A 6205-nucleotide genomic window follows, 5' to 3' on the forward strand; every position below is an offset into this window, starting at 1 on the left:
AAGCACATTAGACCGGTTCATGCAATGCTTGTTAATTACGCAACATCAAGTGTTTTGTTTTTTGTTTTGTTTTACATTTTAGTCTCACCCTTTCTCCAAAGGTTCTTCTCATACCCATTTTATCCCCACAACAATCCTGTGAGATAAGTTAGGCTAGGAGATAGTGGCCAAGATGACCCAGTAAAATTGACCTCTGTGTGGGGATTTGAACCTGAAGTCTCCCCAGTGCTTGGAATGGAAACCTACAGGAGGGGTGGGTGGACCTGTTTACTTGCCCAGACACCTGGGCTGCACTGATTGGCCGTTAAGTCAAACCCTAAAAACAACACCACCCAAAGACATCAGTGTTCCTCAGCCTAAGTGCTTAGCTTGAAAACTTTAGCAGTCCCACCACCTTTCTCAGACCCACACTATTTCCTCCTCTGTCCACCTTGTCAGTTCCCCTGTTCCTCAAGACAAAAGCAACAGGACCTGCAGGAGGGGGCAAGAGGAAGGGGGCAGGGGAGGAAAGGCCGGGGGGGGGCTTTTTCCAGGGGCAAATGATGTTGTCTGCTGCCAAAAATCAGGGGGCCTGCAGTCAAATTCTATGGTTGTTAGGAAGTAATACCTGGAGCAAGCCACTTGCTGCCAGTGAGAGGCCCTTGGAGATCCTCTGGACTAATTTTACGCCATGCACAGCCTACTCCCCCCCCCCCCATGCTCCCATATAAGGAATACTTTTCCCTTGGATATGTCGAGGTTTGTGGAGCAGATGAGGTGGGGTGTGAGCCTATTTTCAGTGAGGCTCAGCTCAAAGGTAAAAGACTGGGCTAAACTCAAAAAGGGTTTGTGCCTTTGAGCAGAGGAGAATTGCAGTTTTGAGGCCCCGCCTTTTCAAATATGTTAAAAGTCACCCAATATAAGTATTAAATCCATTACAAACGGATTCATACAAAGGGAAGACTGTTGCTGCTTTGAAAGTGGTTTCAAAAATGCATAATTAGAGAAGTCAGCCTGAAAGCAAAGTAGTGCAGATTATAATACAGCAGCAATTTTCATTTTAATAAATACCGGTATGTATAATGTAAATAAGATATCTGCTCCATAAAGTCAATGGAAGTGCAGTCCATCATTTTGGAAGAGCTTTGTTAGCAGCAATAATTCACAAGGCTTAATGGCATAGTAATGAGTTGTGTGGACAATCGTTCATAATGATACACTCCTAAGAGTACAAAGAACAGTTAATCAGTCACAATACATTTATCCATTCATTTGCCTTGAAATGAGTACCAATCTATAAACCTGAGCAGTGCATGTCCAGATGCTGCCCCAGTGTCAGAGCAGCTGAAAACCCAGTAAATTATGGAGACATTTTGCATGCTTTCATGTACACTAATAATTGCAAATCTTTTCACTCTAAAGGATAAATTTAAGAAGGGCTTAATTCTGTTTCTCTTTTGGCAGATGCCACAATCCAGTGGAAAAATCTCTCATGGAAACTCCACCAAAACAAATGGGAGAAATGCAAGAGGGTGGTAGTAACTCACATATAGACAGGTAGCATATTGGTCACTATTGCTGTCATCACTTGTCAAACCACGTCACTTGCACTTCATTGCAGACAACTTCATTGTCCAGAAAGTGGGAGAAGCAACAAGAGGAACAGCCATTTTTGATCTGGTCCTAACCAATGTTGATGACCTGATTAGTGGGGTAGAAGTGGAAGGATCATTAGGCGCGAGTGATCATGCTCTTCTGAAGTTTACTATACAGCGGAAAGGAGCAGCCAAGCATACTAGGACTCAATTTCTTGACTTTAAGAAAGCCGACTTCATAAAACTTAGGGAAGTGCTGGGTGAGATCCCATGGACAGTAATACTAAAAGGAAAGGGAGTTCATGATGGCTGGGAGTTTGTTAAGAGGGAGATAGTAAAAGCACAACTTCAGGTAATACCAATGAGACGGAAACATGGAAGGTGCCTAAAGAAGCCAGGGTGGCTATCTAAAGAACTTTTAACTGAGTTAAGATTAAAAAAAGGATGTGTACAAAAAATGGAAAAGGGCAGAAACCACCAAAGAGGAATTCAAACAAATAGCCAGCACATGTAGACACAAAGTCAGAAAAGCTAAAGCACAGAATGAACTCAGGCTTGCTAGAGAGGTTAAAAGCAACAAAAAAAGGCTTTTATGGGTATGTCCGTAGCAAAAGGAAGAACAAAGAAACAGTGGGGTCACTCGGAGGAGAAGATGGTGAAATGCAAACAGGGGACACAGAAAGGGCTGAACTCCTCAATGCCTTCTTTGCCTCAGTCTTCTCCGATAAAGAAAACAATGCCCGACCTGAAGAATTTGGAGCAAATGATTCAGCAAAGGAAACACAGCCCAGAATAACTAAGGAGATAGTACAAGAATACTTGGCTAGTTTAGATGTATTTAAGTCTCCAGGGCCAGGTGAGCTGCATCCAAGAGTATTAAAAGAACTGGCAGAGGTGATCTCAGAACCACTGGCCGTCATCTTTGAGAATTCCTGGAGAACAGGCGAAGTCCCGGCAGACTGGAGGAGGGCAAATGTTGTTCCTATTTTCAAAAAGGGGAAAAGAGAGGACCCAAATAATTACCGCCCAGTCAGTCTGACATCAATACCAGGGAAGATTCTGGAGCAGATCATTAAGCAAACAGTCTGTGAGCACCTAGAAAGGAATGCTGTGATCACCAATAGTCAGCATGGATTTCTGAAAAATAAGTCATGTCAGACTAACCTGATCTCGTTTTTTGACAGAATTACAAGCCTGGTAGATGAAGGGAACGCAGTGCATGTAGCCTACCTTGATTTCAGCAACGCATTTGACAAGGTGCCCCAGGATATTCTTGTAAAGAAGCTGGTAAAATGCGGTCTTGACTATGCTACCACTCAGTGGATTTGTAACTGGCTGACTGACCGAACCCAAAGGGTGCTCATCAATGGTTCCTCTTCATCCTGGAGAAGAGTGACTAGTGGGGTGCCACAGGGTTCTGTCTTCGGCCCAGTCTTATTCAACATCTTTATCAACGACTTGGATGATGGACTCAAGGGCATCCTGATCAAATTTGCAGATGACACCAAACTGGGAGGGGTGGCTAACACCCCAGAGGACAGGATCACAATTCAAAACGACCTTGACAGATTAGAGAACTGGGCCAAAACAAACAAGACGAACTTTAACAGGAAGAAATGTAAAGTATTGCACTTGGGCAAAAAAAATGAGAGGCACAAATACAAGATGGGTGATACCTGGCTTGAGAGCAGTACATGTGAAAAGGATCTAGGAGTCTTGGTTGACCACAAACTTGACATGAGCCAACAGTGTGACGCGGCAGCTAAAATAGCCAGTGCAATTCTGGGCTGCATCAATAGGAGTATAGCATCTAGATCAAGGGAAGTAATAGTGCCACTGTATTGTACTCTGGTCAGACCTCACCTGGAGGACTGTGTCCAGTTCTGGGCACCACAGTTCAAGGAGGACACTGACAAACTGGAACGTGTCTAGAGGAGGGCAACCAAAATGGTCAAAGGCCTGGAAACGATGCCTTATGAGGAACGGCTAAGGGAGCTGGGCATGTTTAGCCTGGAGAAGAGGAGGTTAAGGGGTGATATGATAGCCATGTTCAAATATATAAAAGGATGTCACATAGAGGAGGGAGAAAGGTTGTTTTCTGCTGCTCCAGAGAAGCGGACACGGAGCAATGGATCCAAACTACAAGAAAGAAGATTCCACCTAAACATTAGGAAGAACCTCCTGACAGTAAGAGCTGTTCAACAGTGGAATTTGCTGCCAAGGAGTGTGGTGGAGTCTCCTACTTTGGAGGTCTTTAAGCAGAGGCTTGACAACCATATGTCAGGAGTGCTCTGATGGTGTTTCCTGCTTGGCAGGGGGTTGGACTCGATGGCCCTTGTGGTCTCTTCCAACTCTATGATTCTATGACCACAGGTGGTCAGTTTCATTTGGTGTACATACATGCTGTTGATAATTAGCTGTGGCTAATTTATTTTGATGATGCTCATTATGTACCAGGAAACACCTTCTGATTTGATATAAAGAGAATGGGGCCTAATGTTTCCTATTACTTTCCGTAGTCACAAAAAGAACAGCTCAGCGTACCCTTTCAGGCACTGTTGTCCTAACTACAGAGTTTTGGCCTTTTAAATTAAAAGTTGAGTGTACCTGTGGGTGGTTGTAGGTGAATGATAGCAATCTTTGTGTCTGTTTGAAGGTAGTTAAAAGTGGTATCTGTTGTTCATCTGATTACACCCCCCTCTTGCTCTAGGGCGTATATGTACATGCTAGGCTGGATCTGGATGTTACTATCTACGCATTTTTCTGCACACAAAGCATGCTTATCAGGTAGGAAATTGCTAATTATGAAGGAGTGTTTAGTTTAATATGGCAGCCCTGTTTAGGGAAGCTTTTAATGTTTGATGCATTACGGTATTTTAATATTTTGTTGAGAGCCGCCCAGAGTGGCTGGGGAATCCCAGCCAAATGGGCAGGGTATAAATAAATTATTATTATTATTATTATTATTATTATTATTATTATTATTATTATTATCCTTCTGGTGTAGTTCCATCTGTGATGGGACTGCAGTAAGAATATGTGATGGAAATGGATGTGTGGTATCATTTTGGGGGGGAGATAGGAAGCTGCAGTATCCTGAGTCTGTTCATGTTGCACTGAGCTTAGTCTGGGCTCTCCTGAGAGACAGGCTTTCAGGCTCCTCCCGGCCATGTCTGCAGATGTCAGAGACTGGACATGCTTGCTGAATATGTGTTCATATTCAATTTTTTTCTTACGTGCACGGATGATAGTCATTGTTTGGATGGTGTGTTTTTTTTAATCCATTTCTGCAGTCACACCATCAATCAGCAGCTGAACTGGGTTCCACACAGTCACAAAAACAAGTCACAAAAACAAAGTCACAAGTCACAGTCACAAAAACAAAAAAGCCACACAAACAAAAACGCAAACAAATAGCAAAAACAAAAGCTCCAAATATCACCTCTGTGTTGCCTGGGTGCTGGGGACTCAGCCTCTGATTAGCAGTGGGGGACTCAATTTACAAATGAATATATTCGACAGGAAGCTGAACAAGGCAAAGCTCACAAAAAGGGACACCTACTTCCAGGTTTGCAGCGTTCTATTTCCAAGTTGCTCATAAACTAAGCTGTTCTAAAACCAAGGTACCACTGTACTCTCCTTCCTGTTAAAACCCACCACACACAGTGACATGATTCTGAAACTTTGGGAAGTTCTCTTTAAAATGATCTACAACATGTTTAGGAACGATGAGCCTGTAGGTTGACATTTTAATGGAATGACCCTGTGATTTCAAGGTGTGATGTTTACACAGCCTTAGAGTTCAGAGAATAGAGGCATGGAAAGGTCATATGGTTCAACCTTGTAACCAGCCAGATATTCACAACAGAAAATATAATCTGGGGACCACAGCTGAGGACCTGCCAAGCTGTCAACATCTGTGGACAAGTCAAGCAAGGGAACCAAGCCACATGCACCAGTGACAGGTGACGCTAGTTGTTGTTGTTGTTGTTGTTGTTGTTGTTGTTATTTCCATGCCCCTCATCTCCTCTGGGCCTTGCAGCTCCTCCTACCTTCAGAGTTCCTTTTCATCATAACTGTTGGGCACATTTGTCTCAGCAAGTCTCTCACCATCATCTGACAGGCATCCCTCTTGCAGGCCACCATAAGGCTTGCTTGCAAAGCAGCACTTTGTGACATCAGCTGGCAAACAGGGGCCAGGCTGCTGGGCTGCCAGGCAGCTGAATTCAGAAAAAAATAATCGGGGTGTCAAAGTGTGCTGGGATGAGGCCACGGTGAGTCAGGCCAGAGGGTGCTGTTGGGGTATGTGGTTGTGCCTTCCCTTGTTCTGCATCTTGCTCCCCCACCTATTCCTTTAGCTGCTTGATAGAATCATAGCATGGTAGAGTTGGAAGGGATGCCAAGGGTCATCTAGTCCAACCCTCAGCAATGCCAGGATCCTGCCCACAGCCAGCCTTGGCTGGGCTCCAAACTCTGGCCATCTTCTTACCAGCCAGATGCACTGACCCCCTTGCAGTTCTGCATGGGGGGGGTGAGAAAGGGGAGAGGATTTTTTTTGCTTTCTCTCTCAGGACATTGATATGAGAGCTACACCATGCAGCCCTGTCAATATCTCAAGGGCCGTCACAGGG

At 44.2% G+C, this 6205-nt stretch overlaps 1 long non-coding RNA gene across 1 annotated transcript; it reads right to left on the bottom strand.

The window, feature by feature from the left end:
- Window positions 1–1023: 1023 nt before the first annotated feature.
- On the bottom strand, window positions 1024–5825 carry LOC310714524. The gene is made up of 2 exons (XR_014529866.1): window positions 4811–5825; window positions 1024–1201 (listed from the first exon to the last, which is right to left on the bottom strand). It is a non-coding gene; the product is annotated as an uncharacterized lncRNA (long non-coding RNA).
- Between the last annotated feature and the right edge of the window lie 380 nt (window positions 5826–6205).

Source organism: Podarcis liolepis, assembly GCF_965112155.1.
Source record: "Podarcis liolepis genome assembly, chromosome: 8".
Lineage (NCBI taxonomy): Eukaryota > Metazoa > Chordata > Lepidosauria > Squamata > Lacertidae > Podarcis > Podarcis liolepis.